This window comes from Lactuca sativa, chromosome 5 (assembly GCF_002870075.4).
Source record: "Lactuca sativa cultivar Salinas chromosome 5, Lsat_Salinas_v11, whole genome shotgun sequence".
Taxonomy (NCBI): Eukaryota; Viridiplantae; Streptophyta; class Magnoliopsida; order Asterales; family Asteraceae; genus Lactuca; species Lactuca sativa.
This window is the reverse complement of record NC_056627.2, coordinates 115,016,315-115,044,230: the sequence shown is the minus strand read 5'-3', so window position 1 is coordinate 115,044,230 and position 27,916 is coordinate 115,016,315. Positions and strand designations below refer to the sequence as shown.

At 38.5% G+C, this 27,916-nt stretch overlaps 1 long non-coding RNA gene across 1 annotated transcript; it reads right to left on the bottom strand.

Moving 5' to 3' along the window:
• Nucleotides 1-22,157: 22,157 nt before the first annotated feature.
• LOC111877698 (uncharacterized) lies at nt 22,158-23,222 on the bottom strand. The gene is made up of 2 exons (XR_002845513.3): nt 22,677-23,222; nt 22,158-22,591 (listed from the first exon to the last, which is right to left on the bottom strand). It is a non-coding gene; the product is annotated as an uncharacterized LOC111877698 (long non-coding RNA).
• Nucleotides 23,223-27,916: the final 4,694 nt, after the last annotated feature.

The following is a 27,916-nucleotide window of genomic DNA, read 5'->3' as shown; positions in this document are numbered from 1 at the left end:
TGGTTCGCTTAACGAATATTATTTAAAATATTCCAACGGGTTTAAATCCGGTCAAAAATATTTTTGGGATATATTTGGCTACTTTTTGACGTACTTAATTTCGACGTTAAAACTAACGGAAATTTTTGGGTTGTCACAATTAAATACTTTTGTTATGTTCTAGTATGACACTGTTCTATAGTAAGTATATAGGTATGTAATTATGTATGTCATGTACAGTATCATAACAATGCAAATTAGTAAACAAGCAACAACATCATCCATTGCATTAATTGTATAATTTAGTACAAGTGTGTTCTTTCATAGTAAAAAGACATCAAAACAAGTAATCAAAATAAAAGACGAGTCTTGAATATGCTCTGTCTTCTCAAAAACCTAGTCGACTGTACCTGTCTACTGGTGACCTGAGAATACAAGTTATTTTGAAAGAGTTTATTAGCATTAAAGCTGGTGAGTTCATAAGCATTTTAGTGTCATTGTTTGTATGAAAATGTTTGTAAGTGTTTGCAAATGTTTGTAGTAAATGTTTGTATCTCCTAGAAAATCCTATATTTTCTACTAAACGTAGCCTTCTACCAAGGCATCAAATGTTCTGTATGTTTGTTTCTTGTAAGAGTGTGTATTTTCCCAAGTGTGACTATTATTAACCAAAAATATAGTTTTACATTACCGTTTATATGAGAAGATCACAATGTGAATGCAATGGGGAAGCAATGAAGTACTATAATGTTGTATTATAGTAACTATTGTTGTACCAACTACTTTAAACCAATTGTTATTTAAGTTATAATGTGATATGATTGCACCATACTATCGACTAATAACACGACGATGAAAGACATCGGAAGAAATGACATTTGGCACCCATAGACTTGCAAGTCCCACTATAGCGAACAACAAGCTGTAGGATAGTCAATCCAGTATAGATCTATACACAAATTCATGCTCTCCTTCTAGGAGACTCTGGATACAAAACGAGCCATGACAACTGATGCCATGCCCCGAAACCGTGGGTCACATTTATATTATAGTATTCTTGTATACGTATTGTATGTACTAGTGTAATGTATGTTCTCTCTGTCAAGTATGTAGTATGCTCTCTTTGTTTCTCATATAGTATGTTCGTTCTGTTTCTCATATAGTATGTTCGTTTTGTTTCTCATATAGTATGTTCGTTCTGTTTCTCATATAGTATCATCGTTCTGTTTTTCATATAGTATATTCATTCTAATTCTCATATAGTATATCCTCTTAGTTTCTCATAATAGTAAGTCTGTATTGACTCGTCAATGAACTGACTCTTGTATGTTTTGTTGTACTAGAAATAACGAGTAGTGTCTTCCTAAACTATACCTATTATAGTTTACTAGTAATTTATGTAGTTTGAAGGAATGAAGGTATGCCTTTGCTTCCCAAAGGTACTAAACTGATTGATAGTACTTTTATATCTACATATGTATACATAATATATAACTAATATTTAGACGACATTCGGACAAATAACCGATACCCTAAGGCCAGATCCAAACGAGGGTTTATATAACTATACATATATAGACATGCATTTGACTATACATATATAGACATGCATTTGACATGGTTTATATAAGTTTAAAGAAGTTTTGTAAAACTTTTGAAGAGTTTAATAATATATAATGATGACTTGATGTCAATTTATAGAATGATTTAAAAGCAGTTTGGCATATAAGAACAAGTTTGATAAGGAGTTTAGCATGAAAAAGAGTTTGATAAACATTTTGAAGTAGTTTGTTTGATAAAACAGCTAAAAGTATAGTAAATCCATTTGTTTGATAGTTATTAATCCCATGTGATTGATATAATAACTATAATGTTTCAACTTGTATCCCACCCCCATAAAAGCATTTAAACTCATTTAAAAGGTAGATTAAGGGTTATGAACACACCTGTAGTGTGTGATATGGAAGTATGTTTGGAAATAGGATGTAAAATGTCAGGTGAAACCTTGAGCACACAAAGATCCTAATAAACATATAATGATATGTATGTGTATTTGATTACTGTATAAACAACTAATTATAAGGGATAACACCTTAATAAACTAGGAAACTCTTAGATTGAAGGGATACAATCACATATGATTGCATAACTAGGGTATATGGCCACCATATAGAGTTAAAAGTCCAAATGGCATGACTTAGGGAGTTCACGGTCCAAGTGTTCATGGTTCTTGGGTTCTTGGTCTCATGACCTTATGGTCATGGAGTTCACGGTCTAATGACCTTACGGTCATGGAGTTCATGGTCTAAGGAGATCCAACCTCAAACTCACCAAATCTTTCACAAATGATGGTTTTGAAGGGCTTCAATCAAAGCCATCGGATTCTAGGGACCAGACTTAGCCTTAAGAAGGGTAAAGGCTATAAGAACACCCTTTATAAGGGTTTACGGTCTATGAAGATTCACTAGACCATACACACCTTTTGTTCTTGAGTTTCTTGATGTTTTCTAAGTGTTTTAACAAGTGATTCAAGTATTTAACAAGCTAAGAGTAGTATACTTACTTATTAGAAGCTTGTAAGGGAGATTAGGATCCAAGAGCACTAGTGTGTGTTCTTGGTGAAATGAAGAACACTTGAAGATCTGTCAAAATGACGAGATTTCATGGATGAAACATGTATAATCACTAGATAAAGAGATGTAGAAACAAATCAAAGGAAAGAATTCTTACATTTTTGGAAGATCAAGATGAAGATCTTATGATACTTGAGAGAGAACTCGGGATTCTAGGCTTAGAAAGGAAAGAAATGATCAAAATGATCATGAATTATGTATATATAGGGAGTTTACGGTCACCATGACCGTAAGCTCTAAGCTTCCTGACCGTAAACTCCTTTTGAGGAGGTTTACAGTCTGCTAGATGGTTTGGAACATTAACTGATAAATCCAAACACTGATTCCTTTGATGCACTAGGCTCAGAATGCTCAAATAGACTTTAAACAGTGCTAAAAGTTAGCAGAAACGAGTCTGAATTAGATTAAAGTGAATAGTTTGTACAAGATAGAAATTTCGGGTTGTCACATGTGCTCACATCTTGGAGATGAATTCATATATTGACAAGTCGGGAGAGTTGGGTGTCAAAGTCTCGAGGAAGTTGGATGTTGACTAATCACTACCCAAGTCACATAATGAGTTCTTAAGGACTACTATGTAATAGACTATGACACGACCCTTAATGATCTTATCTATTTGTTTGGTTCTGCTGAATCAACAATGATTTGGAGTACTAGTAAAGCAAATTTCATTAGAAGATCAACTTCCCAAAGTATCATGGACATTGAAAATGGTAACATTGGATATCCAGAAAAGATTTCTCTTCCTAATGATAAAGAGAAAGGCAAGTCTGAGATAGTCCAGTGTGTACCATCCCCAAAGGGTCCATATGGTTCTATTGCCAAAGGAAGGGGCATTTGTTACAAAGCTGCCCTAACTACCTGAAATATCCGAGAGAAGATCAAGTCAAAAATTTTGACTCTACTTCAGGTAAGTCCACAATCTAACTCAGTTAAGTTCCTTATTAATGATTCTTAATACAAAATGTAACTCGGTTACATTTTGATGTCTGGCAGAATCAAGCAAAGGGAAGGAAACCTAAAGGAAGAGTATGATGAATCTGATCGCGAAGATGGATTTCAATCGCATGGTTCGAAGATCGATTTCTTGAGCTACTACTTAGGAGTTATGATAGATTGCTAGAAAATATGTAATAGTATAGTTTTCATTTAAAGTTTCATTATAAGGAAAAAGTTTTTCCGCGTGTTATAAATAAATAATTTTATTTTATTTTATCTCCTTGCAATGGCACTTATGAAAAATTGATGTTTTTATGTTTTTAGCAATAATGGAAATATGAATTTGATTCTTTCATTTGTGGTAGTGTCTAAATTTACCAAATAAGGAAAGACTCTCATCACCCAAGTTTTCAATTGGACCGAAACTTGGATCATGCAAGTTGTATAGTATGATGAATGAGAATTTTCATCTTTGGAAATTTAAGACTAATTCGTTGTTCACATGTATATGTGAGTCAAGTGAAGGACTAAGGGAACGAGTACACATTCTTGTGCACTTATCAACTCCACCACAAAAGATCGATAAGACTATTCGTCATGATTTACTAACGTCTTTAGTAAATATGGTTATACTTACAAGTTTAAGTATAATTCTGAAGCATTGGAAAAGTTTCGATGTATGGCAGAACGAATGGGAAGAATTAAATTAGGCAGAAAGATAAAAGTTTCTCAAATCTAAAAAAATGGGAGAGTACTTTAGTATCATGTTTTGTGATCATCTTAATGATTAAGATACCATATCACAATTGGTACTCTAAGGACATCTTAGTGCATTCCTACGACTAAGAAGAGGAATCGTAAATTGTTGAAATGGTTAAATCAGGAAGATGAGTCATACTTCGTTCCAAAACAAGTCTTAGAGTCACACTCCAAGATTGTAATTTGAGTGACACATCTTAAAGAAGGTTTCTTAACATTTGTCAAATGTAAGAGTAAAATGTGTCCTACTCTTGTACATTGGAAATTGGTAAGTTGTGATGTTTTGGATAAAACAGAGATCAACTTAGACCAATTGTGTGAAGTGTTTGTCAATGAATGGGTCTTGGCAAGCGAGTCTTATATGTCAAGAGGACAGTGGGAGTTTAAAAGATCTTGAAAGGGTCTAATCAAAAATAAAACCTGTAGTTTATCACTAGCACACGACTTGAGGTTTATAACCTGTCATGTTGACATATTCCTATTTCTATGCCCATTCCAGTTAAAGTTGCCTTTCCATATGAGTTTTAAGAGTTCTTAGTTGGTTGCATAACAACTTGGAAGCAATGGCAGGCCCTTGTGCTGCCAGGTGGCAAGAAGTTAAGACTGCACAAGTTCAATCCATATGAGTTTGGATTTGTCACTAACCATGTCTTCTGATTATGGTTTTGACAAATTAACATGGATAGGAACACATACACCATAAAATCTAAGTGTCATAAGCTTTCTCTCCGATTCATGAAAATGATGCTGAGGAAAAACTTTCACTAATTAGATTTGAAGTAGATAGCAATTGTGATATTTGCATTCTCAAAGTCGTTAGTGGAACGCGTGTGGTTAACCGGCACACTAACATAGACTTGTGAGAAATGGCAAAGGTCTAAACAATTGAGACTATGATTACGACATTGCTTTTCATAGTTCTAAAATTGTTTAGACACACATGTGAGCTATCTAAGGAAAGGTGTATGATTTTGATAAAGTCTCATCACAACATCTCATATAAGAAGTCTAGACTTTGGTAAGAAAGTCAAAAAAGTATTGATTTCTAGAAGTCCAGCTGATTTCTGAGTACATGTCAAAACTAGTGGGAGCATAAGTGTTATGTTGAAAATTCTCATGTTAGTGGGACCATGATAATTATGATAAGTGTTGCAAGTTAGCAATGTTAATTATAGAAAACAAAAAGTTTCAATTGGGAAAAGTTGTTTTGCTATAATTAAAGGAGAGGATATTATACTTCATTTCAATTCTAAAAGCTTAGATTGAGGTTTTAATCATCTTTAGTCAAGAATATATATATATATATATATATATATATATATATATATATATATATATATATATAAATGTGTGTGTGTGTGTGTGTGAATTTTATGTTGGAATGGATCAACATAAGGAAATTCTATATATGGGTCCATTATTTGCGTTCTAAAATTCTATTATGATTACGGTATCCCTTTTCATAATTTGAATTATGAGAACTTGGCAAATAGAAATAGAAATATTATAGCAAAAGACTGGTCTAGTATCATGTCTTTATGTGAGACATCATGAATCGTGTTGATAAAGTAATGATATGCACTCCCAGAACGGGAGGAAATGAATATATATATATATATATATATATATATATATATATATATATATATAATGAATTTACAATAAACACCCTCACAAATTTTCAATTTACAAGCTAGTAGTTATGACTAACATCCCCCCGCAAGCGATATATATATATATATATATATATATATATATATATATATATATATATATATATATATATATATATATATATTCATCTCCTCCCGTTCTGGGAGTGCAGATCAGTACTTTCTCAACACAATTCATGATGTCTCACATAAAGACATGATACTAGACCAGTCTTTTTGCTATAATATTTCTGTTTCTATTTGCCAAGTTTTCATAATTCAGATTATGAAAAGGGATGGCGTAATCATAATATAATTTTAGAACGCAAATAATGGACTCATATATAGAATTTTCTTATGTTGGGCCATTCCAACATAAAATTCATATATATATATATATATATATATATATATATATATATATATATATATATATATATATATATATATTCTTAACTAAAGATGATTAAAACCTCAATCTAAGCTTTTAGAATTGAAATAATTTATAAGTTCCTCTCCCTTAATTATAGCAGAATAACTTTTCCCAATTGAAACTTTTTGTTTTCTATAGTTAACATTGCTAACTTGCAACACTTATCATAATTATCATGGTCCCACAAACATTTTTAACCTATATATTATGCAAGTAAAACTTTGAACCCGACTCAAGAAAACTATACTACTACCGAGAAAGAGTTGCTAGTAGTGGTATATGCTTTTCATAAATTCCGACCCTATTTAGTCTTGTCCAAGACAATTGTTTTCACCGACCATTCTGCCCTAAAGTATCTATTTGCTAAACAAGATGCAAAAGCTAGATTGATACGTTGGGTCTTACTTCTACAAGAATTTGATAATGAAATAAGAGATAAAAAGGGAATGGAGAACGTAGTTGCCGATCATTTATCAAGATTAGAGAACCTGTATTTGGAAGAATTAGAGGAAAACAGGATTGGAGATGATTTTACCGAAGAATATCTTTTGGTGATAGCAGGAGAGGTACCATGGTTTGCGGATATAGCTAATTACTTAGCAACTAAATACATTCCAAAAGACTTAACCCGACAACAAAAGAAGAAATTCTTTTCAGAAATCAAGTATTACTTTTGTGACAAGTCGTACCTTTTCCGAAGCTGCGCGGACGGGATGATACGAAGATGTGTGTTCGGGAAAGAGGGTCGGGAAATCTTGGAACATTGCCATAGTGGGCCCACTGGAGAACATCATGGAGCACAATATACGGCTAAAAAGATTTTCGATATTGGTTTTTATTGGCCTACAATTTTTAAAGATGTTGCTCAATATGTCAAAGAATGTGATTCGTGCCAACGAACAGGGAACATAACATCCCGAAACAAGATGCTCTAAAATAATACTCAAGTTTGTGAGATATGTGATATTTGGGGGAGTGACTTTATGGGACATTTCCCAATGGCAAAAGGGAATAAATATATCCTAGTGGCAGTCGACTACGTATCTAAATGGGCGGAAGTACAAGCATTACCTACTAATGATGCTCGAGTGGTGGTGTGTTTTCTTACAAAGTTATTTTCAAGGTTTGGAGTTCCTAAAGCTCTTATTATTGACCGGGGCACTCACTTTGCAAATGATCAATTAGCTAAGGTGTTAAAAAGATATGGTGTACACCATAGGTTTTCGACATCTTATCATCAGCAAACAAGTTGACAAACTGAAGTTGCAAATCGGGAATTAAAAAGAATTTTGGAGAGATCGGTTGGAGGAAATATAAAGGAGTGGTCGGATAAGCTTGATGATGCACTTTCGGCTTTTCGAACAACTTTTAAAACACCTATTGGTACTACACCATATAGGTTAGTTTATGGAAAAAATTGTCACTTGCCAGTTGAAATAGAGCATAAAGCATTTTGGGCTTTAAAGATGTGTACTTTTGAGTTAGCTGAACTCCGTACCAACCGATTAATGCAAATGAACTCTTGACGAACTTAGAAATGAAGTATACTCAGATTCATTAATATACAAAGAAAAGACTAAGAAATTACATGACATGAGACTAAAGGGTAATAAGGATTTTAATGAAGGACAAACGGTGCTTGTAACAGCCCGGATTTCCAGGTATCTTTTATGCTTTCAATTTTGATGTTTTGTGAGGGGACTCGGCGAGTTGGAGCTCAGACTCGGCGAGTAGGATCCCGATTCTGGACGCGGGTTCGCGCCTGGACTCGGCGAGTCCAAGGTATGGACTCGGCAAGTCCGCGTTGTTTAATGAAACCCTAATTTATCGGGTTTGGGACCTATTTAAAGGGCCTTATGGCCGTCATTTGTGGTCACCAGTCCCTTGAGTGAAACCCTAACGAGTGTGAGCGTTTGGAGCAAAGTAGGAGGCCATTATTGATCTTGGAGGTGTCATCTTGCAAGGGAAAGGGTGGATCAGCTAAGGGAAAGCAAGAGGAGCCACTTCCTGAGAGTTTGGGGTCCAGAACATCTCATTTGAGGTAATATCTTCGAGCTATCCTCTGCTATGTTGATGTTTACATTGATTTAGGGCTTATTGAGCCCTTTTGTGGCTAGATCGAGTGCTCCCTTGGTCCCTTAAGCGATTTAGACCATAGATCTGGACCCTTGGAGGTCCAGGGTGTCCCTTTGCCCAAGCTTTTTGTGAATCAATGGGGGTTTTGGATTGGAATCCTTATGCCTTAGGTCAAAATACCATTTATGAGCCATGGGGTGTGTTATGAACACCAAGATAAGGACTTTACGTGATGAATCAGTCTAGGAAGACCAGATCTATGAATTGTTGGAGCAGATCTGACCTTAAAAGCAAGTTGGAGTGGTTGCATGGCATGGACTCGCCGAGTCCGACGAACAGACTCGGCGAGTAGCTTGAAGATTTCCTTTAGATCGCTCAGTGAGTGGTCCAGTCGAGTCATAGGTTGACTCAGTGAGTCAGGGTGAGTTAGAGAGGGTTGACAGGTGGACTGAGTCGAACTGGGACTCGCCGAGTTGTTCTTGAGACTCGGCGAGTTGAGTCGGGGTGGCCCCGCGATTCTTCCAGGTGGAACTCGTCGAGCCAGGGAGTACTCGACGTGTCAAAAAGGGAATCCTAGAGAGTTGGTGAAAACCTCTAGACTCGCCGAGTCGCCCTAGTGCACTCGCCGAGTCCGGTCAAAGTTGACCGTTGACCGTTGACCGTTGACCGTTGAACGTTGACCATTGACCAGAGTTGACATGTGTTGACTTCTTAGGGATAGTCAACCTTAGAGATAAAAGTGTTAACTAGAGACATATGGTGTTATAGGAGGATTAGAGCTCGGAGGATCGAGCACGAGGGATTTCCAGGATTCGTGAGATACCGAGATACACGAGGTGATTCTTCTCACTATACTTTACCTTGAGTAGGTACCCAGAGTTATGTGATCAGAGTATTTGTATGCTATGTGTATGTGATGTGTTGTACTGCATTATTTCTATGTGATTTATGATGTGCATGTTTATAGAGTTGGAACCGGAAGGTTCCCAGAGTTAGAACCTGAGGGTTCACAGAGTTTGGGTGCACGGACCCATAGAGTTATAGCCTCGAGTGGCTACTATGTGTTATGTGTGTGGTATTTTGGGGAACTCACTAAGCTTCGTGCTTACAGTGTTAGTGTTGTTGTTTCAGGTACTAGCGATGACCGTGGGAAGGCGCCAGCTTGATCTGTACACACGCATGGGACTTTTGATATATGTGTGATCTTGGGATTTTGTATGATACGAATTGGGATTTTAAACTTAATGTTTTATGAAATTAAATGAGAAATGTTTTTTATAATTGCGAAAAATTATTTTGAAAATTCACGGTGTTACAAGTTGGTATCAGAGCCTTGGTTTGAGGGATTCGAGTACACCTTCGGGCGTATTTGAACTCAAACTGAGGATTTGAGATTTATTTTCAAAAAGAGTAAAAGATTTTTGAAAAACGCAAAGCAGAGATGTTTGTACGATCAGTCCACGCCTGAACGGTGATTTCCCAAAATACCTTTATATTATGTGATATTGATATTGATCTGATGTATCCGCATGCTAGAGTAGGCTAGGTGTTACTATTAGGACTAGGGTGGCCTGATTTGTGATGCCTTAGCCTAGGAAGAGGTGAGCTGCTATGAGATGCTTGAGAGTGAGTAGGTAGCAGCGAGGGGATTATGAAAGATCTATTAGAGAGTGGTCTACGCATGATAGAGTACTTGGGATTTGGGATCCGAAGAGGAGGACTTGGGGTGTATTCTGATACGGTGCGAACAGTAGTATTGGGCCCGTACTACTGAAAGCACCGAAGCGGTGTGTAGCCCAAGTAAGAATCTTTGGAATACCAAGAATCAAGGAGGAAAGAGTTGACGAGTGTGAGTATGTTCGTGTGGGTTCTAATTTATCGTATGTTGTATTTCAGAGGTAGATCATGGTGAGGACACGTTTGATGCCCGAGAGCAGTGGTACCAGTGATGAGGAGATCCGCCAGATCATCCAGGAGGAGGTGGCTGCGGCTATCAGGGCAGAGATACCGGAGATGTTTGGGTCTATAAAGACCACGCTGATTGAGACTTTTGACGAGCGTTATGCCGCTCTTTCTGAGGCTGCTGTTACAGCGGCTACCGCAACGATTGCTGCTGCGAGGCCGCAAGGTGGTGATGCGTTGCTGTTCCGGGAGTTCAGCAACACCAAACCACCAGAGTTTGATGGGACCCAGGATCCGGTGGCAGCAATGAGGTGGATATCTGATATAGAGGGGTGCTTCTTCACTTGCTCATCTCCTGAGCATTTGAAGGTTCGGTTCGCGCTGAACCAGCTTCGCTTGGAAGCGAAGGACTGGTGGAAGTTTGTGACGGCGCATTATACGCCTGCTGAGCTTTCGGTGGTGACCTGGGAGAGGTTCACTATCATGTTCCGAGATGAGTACGTTCCCCAGGTGGAGAGGGAGCGTTTGGCACAGGAGTTTCTGACCCTCAAGCAGGGTACTGAGTCAGTTACAGCGATCACGAGGATGTTCCATGAGAGGGCGATGTTCTGCCCTGAGCACGTGTCCACTGAGCAGGCACGTATGAGCCGTTATTTGAGCATTTTGAGGCGGGATATTCGAGAGTTCGCTGCGAACTCCTCGTACCGGACATTTGATGAGCTTCAGGAAAATGCCCAGAAGAGGGAGATTGAGCTTGAGACTCAGGCCAGGGAGGAGGCGGAGTCTCATGGGAGGGATCAGCGACCGGCACAATCTCAGCCGGCAGCCAAGCGGGCCAAGCCCGCTAATCCCAAACCAGGGAGTCAGAAGGGCCGCACTTGCGGGAAGTGTGGCAAGGGTCATGATGGAGTCTGCCGAGCGGGATCTTGCTACAAATGTGGCAAGGAGGGGCATATGGCCAAGGATTGCCCCCAAGGGGTTTGCAGTGTGTTTTCAATGCAACCAGACCGGACACCGGAAGGCGGAGTGTCCGCAGTTGTGCAGAGCATCTCAGGGATCTGCTCCTGCCGCCATCAGAGCTACAAAGAGTCGGCCTATGAAGGCCGAGGCGCCGAGAGCTCGAGGGAGAGCCTTTCAGCTGACTGCGGAGGAGGTCCGCGCTGCGCCCGATGTTGTGGCTGGTATGTATTCTTTCATGTATTTATTTTGTTGTCGAGATATTATGCTTATATTATGTTATGCGTAGGTACTTTCCTTGTGAACTCTGTACCTGCTTTAGTGTTATTTGACTCGGGTGCGAGTCGGTCTTTTGTATCCTTGTCCTTTAGTCAGCATATCAGTGTTAGTCGTGAGGCGTTGAGTCGGCCTCTGAGAGTTTCCATAGCTGACGAGAGAGTGATTTATGCCGCGGAGGTTTTCCGAGGATGCGTGTTAGAGATTTTCGGTATTGAGTTCCCGATTGATCTGGTTCCTATTGCGATGGGTGATGTCTGTGTCATTGTGGGCATGGACTGGTTGAGCAGATTCGGCACAGTTATCGACTGCGGGCGTCAGTTGGTGACCATACGAGACCCTAGTGGGGGAGTTCTTTCGGTGTACGGCAAGGGTACACGTTTGGGATCGGCTTTTTGTTCGGCCGCTAGGGCGAGACAGTGTCTACAGCAGGGCTGTATGGGTTTTGTGGCGTACGTGATGGATACGCGAGTGGCTTCCGAGAGACCGAGTTCAGTTGAGGAGGTTCCGGTGGTGCGTGAGTTTCCAGATGTCTTTCCCGAGGAGTTGCCGGGTGTGCCTCCTGTGAGGCAAGTGGAGTTTAGTATTGATTTGGTTCCGGGGGCCGCGCCTATCGCTAAGGTGCCTTATCGCCTTGCACCTCCAGAGATGCAATAGTTATCCTCGCAGCTTCAGGAGTTGCTGGGAAAGGGATTTATTCGGCTGAGCAGCTCGCCGTGGGGAGCACCTATTTTGTTCGTCAAGAACTGTTACCCATTACCGAGGATCGACGATTTGTTCGATCAGTTGCAGGGAGCATCTTGGTTCTCCAAGATCGATTTGAGGTCTGGATATCATCAGGTGAGAGTGCGGGATGAGGACGTCCAGAAGACAGCGTTCAGGACGCGTTATGGGCATTATGAGTTTGTGGTGATGCCTTTTGGGCTCACCAATGCCCCAGCTATGTTCATGGATCTCATGAACCGTGTATGTAGGCCGATGTTGGATCGGTCAGTGATTGTATTTATTGACGACATTCTGATATATTCGAGATCTAGAGAGCAGCATGAAGAGCATTTGAGGGAGGTCCTTGAGGTCCTGAGATCGGAGAAGCTTTATGCAAAGTTCTCCAAGTGTGATTTCTGGTTGCGGGAGGTCCAGTTCTTAGGACGTCTTGTTAACCAGGAAGGGATACTGGTCGATCCGGCCAAGGTTGAGGTGGTGATGAGTTGGGAGGTGCTGAAGTCACCCTCTGAGATTAGGAGTTTCCTTGGGTTGGCAGGGTATTATCGGAGATTTATCAAGGATTTCTCCAAGATCGCAGTGCCACTCACTAGATTGACTCAGAAGGGTGTTGCTTTTTCATGGGGTCCCGAGCAGCAGACCTACTTTGAGACACTTCGCCAAAGGTTGTGCGAAGCCCCGGTATTAGCTCTCCCGAAAGGGATGGAGGATTTTGTAGTATATTGTGATGCATCGATTTTGGGGATGGGTGTTGTGCTGATGCAAAGGGGGCATGTGGTAGCATATGCATCGAGGCAGCTGAAGCCTCATGAGACGAGATATCCCACCCATGATCTAGAGTTAGGGGCAGTAGTGTTCGCCCTCAAGATTTGGCGTCACTACTTGTATGGGGTTCGGTGTACGATATACACGGACCATAAGAGTTTGAGGTACTTGATGGATCAGCCCAACCTAAATATGCGGCATAGGAGGTGGTTGGATGTGGTCAAGGATTATGATTGTGAGATCCTGTACCACCCAGGCAAGGCTAATGTGGTAGCCGATGCGTTGAGCCGCAGGGCGGAGAGCACTCCACTGCAGGATGTATGTTTGAGATTGACCGTGATAGCTCCGGTACTGGATGCCATTCGTGGGGCACAGGCCGAGGCTGTGCAACCTGAGATGCAGAAGAAGGAGCGGGTCGTTGGGTTGGTTTCGGAGTTCGTTACGGATGGTCGAGGGCTTATGACTTTTCAAGGTCGGATTTGGGTATCGTTTGTGGGCGGTACGCGTACTACTTTGATGGAAGAGGCTCATCGATCGAAATTTTCGATCCATCCGGGGGCTACGAAGACGTATTTGGATTTGAGGAAAGAGTATTGGTGGCCCTGTATGAAGAGGGACGTCGCATGGTTTGTTGAGAGGTGCTTGACCTGCCGTAGGGTTAAGGCCGAGCACCAGAGACCGCATGGCAAGTTGCAGCCATTGGAGGTTCCCGAGTGGAAGTGGGAACAGATCACCATGGATTTCATCACCAAATTGCCAAGGACTGCCAGAGGAGTCGATGCAATTTGGGTGATTGTGGACAGGTTGACGAAGAGCGCTCACTTCCTTGCCATCAGTGAGAGTTCTTTAGCGGAAAAGTTGGCAGAGGTATATGTGAGGGAAGTGGTATCTCGGCATGGGGTGCCGATCTCGATTGTTTCGGACCATGATGTGCGTTTCACTTCCAGATTCTGGAAGAAATTTCATGAGGAGTTGGGTACTAGACTGCATTTTAGTACCGCATATCATCCCCAAACAGACGGTCAGAGTGAGCGGACGATTCAGACGCTTGAGGACATGCTCCGAGCATGTGTGTTGGATTTCGGGGGTAGTTGGGATGCGTATTTACCCTTGGCGGAGTTTTCCTACAACAACAGCCATCATTCGAGCATTGGTATGCCACCCTTTGAGCTGTTGTACTGGAGGAGGTGTCGGACCCCCATTTGTTGGGGAGAGGTTGGGCAGAGAGTGATGGGCAGTACAGAGATCATGCTTCAGACGACAGAGCAGATTCAGCAGGTCAGACAGAGGTTGTTGACCGCCCAGAGCCGATAGAAGAGTTATGCGGACAGACGTCGATCCGAGCTTGAGTTTCAGGTCGGTGATCTCGTTCTCCTGAAGGTCTCTCCTTGGAAAGGAGTGATTCGATTCAGGAAGAGGGGCAAATTGGGGCCCCGATATATTGGTCCATTCCGTGTGATTGCGAGGGTAGGCCGGGTAGCCTATCGTTTGGACTTGCCAGCAGAGTTGGGGCAGATTCACGACACTTTTCATGTGTCGCAGTTGAGGAAGTGTTTAGCCGATGAGTCGGCAGTGGTTCCATTAGAGGATATCCAGGTTGACGCAAGCCTGAATTATGCCGAGAGGCTGGTGGCCATCAGAGATTGGAAGATCAAGGTTCTGAGGAACAAGGAGGTACCATTGGTGTTGGTTCAGTGGCAACATCGGAAGGGATCAGAGATGACCTGGGAGCCGGAGCGTGAGATGCGTGAGTAGCATCCGGAGCTATTTTCAGAGCAAGACTTCGAGGGCGAAGTCTAGTTCTAGTGGGGGAGAGTTGTAACAGCCCGGATTTCTAGGTATCTTTTATGCTTTCAATTTTGATGTTTTGTGAGGGGACTCAACGAGTTGGAGCTCAGACTCGCCGAGTAGGACTCAGCGAGTTATGTGATTAGAGTATTTTTATGCTATGTGTATGTGATGTGTTGTACTGCATTATTTCTATGTGATTTATGCTGTGCATGTTTATAGAGTTGGAACCGGAAGGTTCCCAGAGTTAGAACCTGAGGGTTCACAGAGTTTGGGTGCACGGACCCATAGAGTTATAGTCTCGAGTGGCTAATATGTGTTATGTGTGTGGTACTTTGGGGAACTCACTAAGCTTCGTGCTTACAGTGTTAGTGTTGTTGTTTCAGGTACTAGCGATGACCGTGGGAAGGCGCCGGCTTGATCTGTACACACGCATGGGACTTTTGATATATATGTGATCTTGGGATTTTGTATGATACGAATTGGGATTTTAAACTTAATGTTTTATGAAATTAAATGAGAAATGTTTTTTATAATTGCTTAAAATTATTTTGAAAATTCACGGTGTTACAGTGCTACTCCTCAATTCAAGGTTAAATCTTTTCCCGGGCAAGCTAAAGACAAGGTGATATAGGCTTTTTGTGGTTAAACAAGTTTTCCCACATGGAACTATCGAGCTTATATCGAAAGATGGAACCCCTTTCAGGGTTAATGGACATCAGGTGAAGAAGTATGAAGAAGGAATCCCAAAAGATGAAGGACTTGAAGAAGGGCTAGATTTGGAAGAAACCACTTAAACGTAGAGCTGGAAGGAGTCTAGCTAACGACTCCTCAAAAAGAAGCGCTTCCGGGAGGTAACCCGATCTAAGAGTTTTCTTTCTTTTTACGTTTCTTTTTCATTTTATTTTTCGTTTTCTTAGGATTTGTGTTTTTCATTCTTCTTCTTTGATTAAAAGGATTGTTTGAGGGCAAGCAAGGCTCAAGTGTGGGGTATGATGGATAAAATTCAAGAACTCAAAAAAATTACAAACAGATTGAAAAACTCGTCAAGTCCATGTATTTACTCGGCGAGTACATCTGAAAAAACACAAGATTTTGCAAATTCGCATATCTACTCGGTGAGTCCACGTATTAACCCGAAAAAAAAATCTTTTTACAATCTGTATAATAGGGTTTGAACCCTAATAATAAAAACACAATCTCATTCATCATCTACAGCCGCTAGGCGAGTAAGTTTCCTCTTAAGCTTTGATCTCAATTTTCTTGTGATTTCTTTCAATTCCAACCAAAGGTAACATTTTTCACTTATAAACTTGTTAAAGTTCTAATCTTTGGTAGCATTATGACCTTAATTTATGCGAAATTCCGATTTTGACTAGACTTGGACTTTAGGGTTTCTATTTGTTGACAAATTAAAGTGTTTTTATTAAAAAAAAATTTGTGAATTAATGCTTTATAGACATCCCTGAACAAACCCCTGGAACAAATTTGGAGTTTTGATGGATGGTTTTCTCAGAATTAGAACTTAGACTCCCACTGTTCATTCGACTCGCCAAGTCTGTTCATGGACTCGACGAGTCCATGTTGCAAGAGACCATATTTTTGATATTTAACGTTTTCTGTGTGTTTGTGGTGTTGTTTTGTCTTATGTTATGTTGCAGGAAATGTCTAGACGAGGTCAGAATTCAAGAGGAAACGGTCATGAGGACATCCCATGGTTAAACTTCCCGCAAATCACTTCCAAATCATCACTAGCTCGTGCCAAGAACAAGTTGGAAGCAATGAAAAAAAAGGAGATTCATATACCTCATGAGATTGACTGGAGCTAGATGGGGCAAGCGGGACTAGAAGAATAGTTAAATCCATATGTAATCAAGAATTTTGAACGAGAAGGAGTATCTATTGTCACACTCCCGATCTAGACGGCGGAAACTTCCGAGGGCTCTTGTGACTTAAATTGAATACCATCACAATGAATATACATGAATCATAACATAAATCATCACCATGCATTGAAATGATAAAACATATATTGTTTACATCCAGTACAGTGTTTTAAACATTACAATTTCATAACATAAATTGTCTGATAGATATCATAAGCAAAACATCCAGACATAACTTGGTACTTATTCTCCGGTTTACCTGTTACCTGAGAATACAAGTTAATTTTGAAAAACGTCAACATATGAAATGTTGGTGAGTTCATAAGCAATGTTGTAGTAAAATGATTTGGTGTAGTTTGTAAAACCCAAAAATCCGATATTTTCTGAAAAGATCATTGTTTATAAAAAGTGTGAAGATCCGTGAATATATGCTTGTTGATTTTCAAAACATGTATAATTGTTGAACTTCTGTAATGATCGCACAAGTGAAAATGTTGAACTTCCCAGGAAAACCCGATGTTTTCCCATTACATAAAACACAGTGAATTCTCAATCTGTTATACCGTCACAATGAATGATTTTTGATTACTCGGGCGGCTTTGAATTAATTAGGGTTTGTGAGTCGTTATAATCATGCATTTGGAAATGTCAAGTTTATAGCTACAGGTTTCGAACGATCCTTAAAGGCGTCGCCCATCACTACTCACTTAATCCAAAAACCATGATTACTTTTGATTAACGCCCTGAATCTGTTTACCTTGATTACTCGTAAGCCTAACAAACGAGGAAAAAGGGAGTACGAAGTCTCGTTATATTCCGTGAGATATTTAGGCTGTCGGGAATGCGAAAGGCATGTTGGCCCAACTCGCATTTGATTTCTTGACCTCACTAACAATACTAATGGGACACTAGGGCCCAATAGCACATTAGAGCCATTGAAAGTCCTTTTACATGAAATTGGGTCATAGGAGGCCCAATATCACATAAGCATACTCCCTTTGAGCCAAAAGATCATGTTAATGGGCTTGTAAGGCCCAACAAGCATGATTTGAAACTTCCAAGTCCAAAGTTTGTAAGTTTGCTCATCGTAGTTATCGCATATTTATTTAGATGGTTTGGTTTAACGCTTGTCGTTTTGTATTGATTCGAGACCGAATCACTTCGTTTGTAACGATATTTGTTGTTGATAGTGTATTTATTTCCCGTTTCGTCAATAGTTGTGGATCTTGTATTTTTTTTATTAATGAATTAATTGTTTAAAAGTGGAATTTGACCCTTTTCACTACCCTTCTTTTATAAAAATAACATTTTTGGTCCTTTTATATAAAAGAATTTCATTTTTAGTCCTTAAAACATTTTCTTGACACTTTTGTATTATTTATTTGATGAAAACACAATTTTAACCAAATATTTATTATGTTGACTACTTCAGCCCTTCCAGAATAATGTTTCTCGGTTAAAGCCCCATTTTTCACAACTTTTACAGTTTTGGCCCAAAATCTAAAAACTTTACATTTTTGGTCCTTTTTTATAGTGAAAAGCATTTTTGACTCATAAAATGATTTTGTCATGCTAATTACCCCCTGTTTTACAGAAAGTTTCATTTCAGCCCCTAAAATTTATCATTTTTTGCATTTTGAGGCTTATTGGGCCGAAAAGCCCAAAATTAGCCCATTAAGCTAAAAATTTACATTTTAAGTCCCTTGAAAATTCTAAGGTTCAGAAAAATGATTATAGAAACTATTTTGAACCTTTTGACCTTCAAGATACCGTGACTTGTCGGTTTGTATCCCAAGTTTTGTATTTTTGACAATTTAAGCCCAAAAATGGGTTTTATGTTAGAATATGTTCATCATGGCCTTATAAGCTATTATTCTTGACTTCTTTAGTGTAAAGTAGCTTAGATTATGTTTGTTTCCTTTATCATATCATAGATCTCGGGTTTACACCCCTTTTTGGTAACATATTCATCACAAAATACATGAAATCACACATATACATGCATCAAATCACACATAGCATACACATACACATAGATCTACACATTTTCTTGTATTCTCCCCCATAAAACTCATGAAAACCAAAAAGAAAGGGGGTATGAAGCTCACCTTGAGTTGTTGTTTTGGTTTTGAAGAAGATTGGGAGAAGTTTGGTGCTATTTTAGGTCCTAGCAAGTTTCTTGGACGGATCTCAAACTTAGTGTGCTCTAAGATGCAAGATCATAAATTGAATGGATTAAGAGATGATTTTTGATGAAAAGAAGTGAGTTAAAGCATGGATCAAACATCAACTTACCTTGGATGATGATTTTTGTGGAAGAATCTCTTTGAAAGCCTCTTAGATTTCGAAAATTTGGAGAGAAATGGAGAGAGTTTCTTGAGAGAATTTTGAGTGAAGTGTGTGTGTGTGTGTGTGTGTGTTTGTTTGGATTCGGCCGAGAGGAAGAGAGGGAGAAAAAGAGAGAGACCTTGATAAGATATTTGCTTGGAAATATGAGTTGCATGCATGGAGACCCAACAAATAAAAATGAGGTGGCACAAAAGTCAACTCTCCTTCTTCATGCTTGAGATTGGGCCGAGAATTAGAGAAAAAAGAAGGGAATTTTTGGGCCTATGGTATTTAACCCATATCATGGCTTAATTAGATGATTCTTAGCCCAAATAATTCAAGAAATGATTTTTATGGCTCATTAGGGCTAATTAGGTTAGTTATGGCCCAATAAGGTCCATTTAGGTATTTTATTTCATCCTAGGCCCAATATGGCCCAAAATATTTAAAATATATGGAAGTGGGTCCAATTAGAGCCCATTTAAGAGTTCTAACCCCAAGATAGTCAAATTGGAAGCTTATTGGCCCGTTGGGCCCAATAAGGAAATCCTAGTCCAGAATGGACTTAAACCGGGATTTCTAGGGTTTCCACTTCTTTGTTGACTATTTGTAGTGCTTGTATGAAGTGTTTGATTGAAATTCTGTTGTTATTGAATAAGCATCCTACATGCTTTCACATTGTTTGTTCACATTTGTTATCATTGTTAAATGTTTACAAGGCATCGAATTTCCTGGTTGTGACATCTATTATTTGTAAAGGGTGGAACCGCTTCTTCCGTATCCAAAAGTAGTATATCAAGAACTTTGTTGGGATTTTTTCTCTACCGTTGTCTTTCACAGGAGTGATGACATTTATAACCCCAATGCCCTCACTTCCTGTCTTGGTAGGGAGGTTCGACAATGCAGCATTGCCGAATTATCATGGAGGATGGATATTTATGACCAATCTTTGGTCATGACTAAAGAGTTTGGTACTTTTTTGGAGCACTTCCACAAAGATTTACCCGAGGGCGTAGTTGCTTCCACTTGGTGGAATACTATTGCTAATCAGGTGTGCATTCCATCTTCCGCTCAAGAGGGAAGTATCCGCTCACCAATCCACAATTTGATCAATCATCTTATTGCATGCTCCATAAACATGCGCAAGGATGATGACAAGGTTCCGACCCATGATGTATTTTACTTGTGGAGTATTATTACACTAGATGCATTTTGCAACATCCCTTACTATTTGGCAAAATACTTGGGAGAAAGGGGCGGTTAAAGAAAAATCACGTCTAAAATCAACGGTGGAATGTTCGTGACCCGGTTGGCGAGGTTGTATGTTATCTTGGAAAGGGGAGTCGGAAACTTTTTTGGCAATGGTACCCACACCAACTTTTAGCATCACACTACATAGGAGGGCGCGAATAGAAGAAGACTATAGTGGGGGACACACTTGCATTCCGAAAGAGGATGAGGTCTTGGTACTCGAGGAGTCGGGACGATGGGTGAGGCCACGAAGAGAACATATCCGAGAAGAACCATCAGTAATTCCGGTTAATGACGAAATACCTATGGATTGGTACATCATGGAACTCCGTAGGTACCAAGATGACCTCGGGTGCAACATGAATTATCCAAATGAGTCATTCATTCACTTCTTCAATCAATTGAATTTTGCGCCAAGAGATGGACCAGGGTACCCTTATGTGCGAGGATGGGATGAGCGGATTAGTTAACACCCAAATCAAGCTAGAGGAAGCGGAGTTGGAGGAGATGAAGATGAAGATTGATATCTTTTGATTTTTATTTGTTTGGTTTGATTAAATATAGTTGTTTTTATGTGTTTGGTTGATGTTTAAACTCTTAGTAGTTAGGATTAAGTAGGAGTATTTATTGTTTTCCTTTCCTATCACTTTTGTTTTGTTTTTGATCTTTTCAGTTGAGGTTCAGGGATGCATGCAAGGTTCTAGAGTCAAGGCTAACCAAGTGAGAAATCGAGTCTATGCGAGAGAGAAAACAAAGTTTTGAGTCATGTTATGAGACCGATTGAGAGAAGAGTCATTAAGTGATTATTTACTGAAGCAAAATGAGGGAAAATATTAGTATAATATTACCCACATGCATCAGAACTGGACCTGTGCAGAATACATGTTTTTTTTTCATTCAACGATCTACTCGTCGAGTGCACTTTATGGACTCGACGAGTCCAAGTTAAAAACCACGACTTTTCTGCCAATTACACTACAACTCGGCGAGTTCCTATACCTACTCGACGAGTTGCTCATTCTTCTACTACCAAGCTGATAATTTGATGACATTTGACACGAACATTGGTTGTATTCTTTGAGGGTCATTTTCCAAGCATTTTCCGAGACATTTCCTGCACAATTGAGTTATACCACACAAGAAGAATGACACCCAATGCATGTATAAGTTGTTCCCATGTCTAAAGTCAATTGAAGACGGAGCTTCAACTGAATAGCATCAATCCTGCGACTACTATCCGAGGGGAGTTTGTTCCAATTGTAACAATTGGTAAAAATTGGTCAGAGTTCGGCGGTCAAACCACCACGAACCGCTAGGTATTAATGACCGATTGTGTGTAATTTTATGTCTATAATGTATATTAAATATATTATAATTATAATTTCTTTTATGACATCTCAAACGGCTTAAACCGTCAATCATTAAAGATCGAATCAAAAACCACCAAAGTTACGAATAATAAATTTGAATAGATTATGTTATCCTGACTTGTGGATATAAAGAACGTCCAAAACGGAGGTCGTATGAAAAAGTTACGCTTCTTTAAAGTTACAAAAATAAGTATTTATCTGATTTCATGAAACAAACCGTACGCTGTTTTCGTGTGGAATAGCTACGAACCTCGAAAATCACTTTTGAGCTTTTCAACTCGCCATGTCCGACCCAACCAACACACATATAAAATATTTTAAGAAATCAAGTTTGTAATTAATAAAATTAGACAATATAATATAATGATATTATAATAGAATGTTTGCATATGCATATTTCTATATTATGTATGATTAAAAATACCCAAGTACTTGTATGATTTGTATAACCAAATACATGAATGATATATGTTTTAAATACTCGGTCACTTATACATGTGCGTATAACCCACATAAAATCTACGATATTTGTTGTGTACTTACAAAATCCTACAAAGATCTCAAGTAATATACTCAATATCTCCATATCCATCACCCCCTCTCACACGTTCTATCTCCCTACATAATCCTTCAGAGATTTCCAAGTACTTCAGAGATCTCAAGAGCTTCTAAATATCTGCTTTTTATCACATAGGAAAGTCACACAATCATTCACAAACTCACTCTTTCTCTCCCATCTTTCTGTTTCGATGCATAGCCAAGAACACCTCCATTGGAGGTGGTTTTCTTGTGATTTCCTGGTGAGCTAAGGAGCAGTAGCCCCTCCTCCTGTCAAAGAAGCTCAAACCCAAACATCCTTCTCCTATATCGATTTCTCTCAAAAGCAAACCCAAACAACCATTTTATTCATTACATAGGTTCCTATTAAAACAAACAAAATCCCAAGAGAAACTTCTTACCTATTGTTGATCAGAACTGCCAAAGCAATGGGGAAACATCGTGATTGTCGATCGGGACAGAAAAGAAGAAACACGAGGACTCGCTAGAGACTGATCGCTGATACGATTCGTCGCCGGAGAAACCCACACCCATCCTCCCTCGTTCTTCCTATCAATCAAACAACTCAAAAGAAACCCACACCAAATGTTGTCCCAGTTCTGATCCGCACCTCCATCTTCCCTTTGTGTTACTTGCCAAAATCAGAAGAGACAAGGCGATGAGTAACAGCCGGAGCCGCCTATCGCCACCATTGTTGTTAACCACAACTTCTACCGTTGACCTTGCTTCCTTTTTCTTGGATCATTGCCAGTGGAGATTAAACCAATCCAAATGAGGCTCGCCGGAGATCGATTCCTCCTCCCAACGTACCAGCCATCGCCAGAGATTGGACCCTTCTCGTTGTTCCGTTTGTTCGTCGCTCCCTCTGTTCCTATACTTGATTTGACGAACGAATGAAGAAGATGAGGCGTCAAATCCCTTGTACCCCAAACCTTGTATCAGATTGATAGAAACAGTCCCTTCAATTATAACTTTAAATCAGGAAATCAGCCCTTGACATAAATCTTTGCAAAGCAGGTCCCAAATGATTTAAACATTTTAAAAACAACCCTTTTGGATATAATTCATTACAAATTAGTCCCTCGTGTAAAAATAACTTGCAAAACATCCTTTTCCTTCAAATATAAAATATTTGAAAACAAGCCCCTTTAGTTTAAAACATTACCAAATAAACCCTGAAACGTTTAAAAGTCCAAGAATGGTTACGTTGCGATTTCTACGTGAAGCTTCACCAAAATGAACCTAGATCAATATGAGGCATCGAATGTGAGTTTCTACGGCCCCTCTTTTACGGTTTTAATATTTGGGGGAGAATATATGCGTGTCTATTAAAGTTTGATGGATTTTCAAGTTTTCTATACAAAATAACATCTTAGTTTGATTATTAGTCAGACGTTTATGAAGTAGCAAGCTAAAGATGTGATAAATTACTAGCAAACCTATTAAGTTAAAGTAGATTGTTATAAGTTGATATAATTATACTTTATGTGAAATATAAATATAATTATTAAGAAAAATCACAAGATTGAAAGTATATTGCTATAATTATACAAGTGAATATTATGAGTCACAAAAATGATGACTTTACATGAGTAAGATAAAGTATCTCATGGAAGCATGAAACGATATAATAATGACCAAAATTATTATCCGTGTATAAAATGAAAGTATATTGCCATAATTGATGGAAGATTAAACTAATGAGATTATATAATTATTGTTTAAAATTATAAGATTTAACCTTATATATATATATATATATATATATATATATATATATATATATATATATATATATATATATATATATATATATATATATATATATATATATATAAATATATATAAGGTTATGTAAAAATGAATTGAGAAATTATTAATATATTTTTATGTTAATTATAACAACATAACTTCATTATACTAAGTTATTTATTCTTATCACAATATATAACATGATCGACTTCAGAGCTTAAGAGTCGTTATTTACGAAATAAATACTTGTCGAGTATTGTATTTAAAGACTTTACCTTTATCCCAAATTAAATGTATTAAAAACATTCTCGCATAATTTATATAAAATATGGGGAATGTAGATCTACAGTTGATCCAAATTTGGATAAATTCAAAAATTAGCTATTATGCTAATACATCATCGAAACTGTATCTAGTATGATAAATTCTTGAAGATATAAGAATTTCAGTTATTGTTTTCTGAAACAGTGAATAATGTTGTATATCCAGTGAATTTAGAATGGATTATATAGGTTCATTATACCTATTCCGTGTAGGTTCATCATACCTACTCCATGTAAGTCGTATAGGTTCATCATACCTATTCAATGTAGGTTCATCAGACCTACTCTATATACTCTGTATAGTTTCATCATACCTATTCCGTGTAGGTTCATCATACCTACTGCATGTAAGTCATATAGGTTCATCATACCTATTCAATGTAGGTTCATCATACCTACTCTATGTATTCTGTATAGGTTCATCATACATATTCGGTGTAGGTTCATCATACCTACTCCATGTAAGCCGTATAGGTTCATCATACCTATTCAATGTAGGTTTATCATACCTACTCCATGTATTCCGTGTAGGTTCATCATACCTACTCCATGTAAGCCGTATAGGTTCATCATACCTATTCAATGTTGGTTCATCATACCTACTCCATGTATTTCGTATAGGTTTATCATACCTATTCAATGTAGGTTCATCATACCTACTCTATGTATTCTGTATAGGTTCGTCATACCTATTCCGTGTAGGTTCATCATACTTACTCCATATATTCCATATAGGTTCATCATCCCTATTCTATAGGTTTATCATATCTATTCCGAATACCGTATCCAATACGTTTGAGTTTCCATTATAAACTATTTCGGGTTTCGCGAAAGCTAAGATCTCAATACGTAGTAGAAACTCTCCAATATATAACCGTTAATCCTCGAGGGAACGACTAACGTCGGGTGTAAGTGTCATATTATTGATCTTATACGGTACGACTGCCCGCCTGGAGTTGTTAGCTACAACTACATCTGATGAGATGAATTTTGGCACTGACGTTAGCATTATCGAAACATTACCACGTGTTACAACGGGGGAATGACTTTAGCACGCGCACCTTATTATGGTGTCGGTGCATTAATAAAGTACAGTGTAACGAGTTCGGTTATGATTTCATTATAAAATCCCAGTTTTGTTTCGTTAGCATATAAAATCGATATTGGATTTATACGTGGTTTATGTTCACTTATTCTAGTTGAAGGAAATTGTATTTAGTGGGATAGGTTGTCACTCAAAGCGATAAGTGTCAATACCAAAAATTAAGTTATATAACACTTCATTAATATCATGACACGACTCGACAAGATTTACTAACTCACATAAATGAGTTATTTATATAAACCATTTGCTTTTATAGTAAAACACAATATTTATGTGGGGGGAGTTTGCCCCACCAGTTAAGTGTCGGTTTTCAAATTAAGTCAGATAATACTTAATTATTGTCACGACGCGATTTTACAAAGTTCATAAATTCAGTACTTATGAGTTTTTTTATATAAATGATACAAATATCTGTATAAGGTTTCAAGAGTAAAGTTGGTTATTGTGACAACCCGAAATTTCCATTATGAACAAACCATATCAAGCCAATAGAAGTTAGAACAGTTTTAGTGAAATTTCAGACTTCGGGTACAAGTTTGGCAGTTTTTCAGGATTTACACTTAAGGAGATATCAGGAGAGTGGATGCACTAGGGTTTTGTGCAACACTGTTATTCCAATACTCTAGGATATTAGAGTTCATTCCGAGAATAAAAATATTTTCTGCCAAAAATCTCAGGACTATATATAGAAAACTGAACCATATTCGTTCATTAGCTACATTTCCATTTAGAGAAAAGTCAAAATTCTCTCTCACGGATCTTCGGGTTTTTATCCCAAATTGTGAGTACTTCGATCTAGTTATGTTATATAGCTTAGATTGTGTTTAGAAACATCAAAATCAGACCATAACCCCAAGATTTGGGAGTTTACCGCCAGTATACTCCATTTTAAGGGCCAAAAGTGTCCCAATGCCCCTCAAAGCCTTGGAACTCAAACTAGAAGCCTCCATTACATGTTTAGGACACCAAAATCAATTAGAAACAAGGATGAAAGTGAGTTCACGGCCAAGGAGGTTCTTGGGCCGTGAACTCCATGTTTAAGTGCTAAAATGCCCTAAATGCCTTCATTTGGCCAAAAGACTAGCATAGCACATTACCTTGATGTATCTAGGACCCAAAACAATCTAAATACCAACACCTAGGGGTGTTCACGGCCGCAAACACATGGCCAAAAGGTTCATGGGCCGAAAACTCTAGTTAGGGGTGTTTTGATGCCACAAACACTTCCTAAGGCTTAGGCTTGAATTTAGACATGTAACCTAGTGTGTTTGGGGCTAGAAAACACCATTAAAACACCAAGAAAAGGGTGTTCATGGCCCAAGATGTTCCAGGGCCGTGAACTCCAATAAATGGTGCCAAATGGTGCCATAAATCCTCCTAAAGCCTTGGACAATTGCCTTAATGCATTCCTTGATAATTTAGGGACTTGAAAGCACCATAAGCCTTCCCCCAAGGGAGATTACGGCCGTAATCTCAATGGGATATGGTCCCAAGGCCGTGAACTCCTCAATGGAGTCAACAGGAAGCCCAAACAAGTGTTTAAGCCTTGGAACAATTCACCACTAGAGTTATATTAATTCTAAGCTTCATTTAGAGACCTTATTGAGAGTTTACGGCCAGGAGTTTACTCCACTGGGCCGTAAACTCCAAATCATATGGTCATTTGACCATAAACCCCCATTAGAGGTCTTGCACTCCTTTGTTGCAAGCCATTTGCCTCCTAGCACTTGACCAAAAGTGTTTTCGTCGCATTAAAATGCTTATACTTGTATAATTAGTGTATTAATCACTACTTATTTATATACATATGTCTTCATATGAAATTAGGATCATTGTGTGTGTCTAAAGTCTTCACTTGACACCAAGCACTTGTCCGATCATTCCTTACGATAACATTCCATTAAATTCCAATCACTTACTGCAGGTGAGTTCATACCCCTTAATCAATGTTTTAACTATTTTTAAATGTTTTATGGGGGGGTACAAGTAGAATCATGCTACTTATTATATCAATCACATGCGATTAATAAGCAGCATTTAAATGATTTACCACTCATTAGCCGTTTTTCCAAACAGTTTCCTTCAAATGATGTTCATAAACATTTTATATGTTTAAAACTCCTTATTACACTGTACATTTTACTATGTATGTTTTATTTCAAACTTATTTACAATTGTGTTTATACAAATGTTTCCTTATACTGTTTTATCAAACCCATGCCTTCAAACCGTTTTATAGATCGACATCAAGTCGATCTTTTCTTAGATAATGATTATGTTCATAGGTTTTACAAAACTTATTTTATGCTTTTATATTATAAATTGCATGCCTCTATATGTATAGTTATATAAGTAATGTTTAAAAGACTTAGGAAGGCTATCCACCTTGTTTCCTTTTCCTCGATTTGGATGTGGTCTGATAGGATATCGGGTACTCGTCCGAAGGTCGTTTAAATATTAG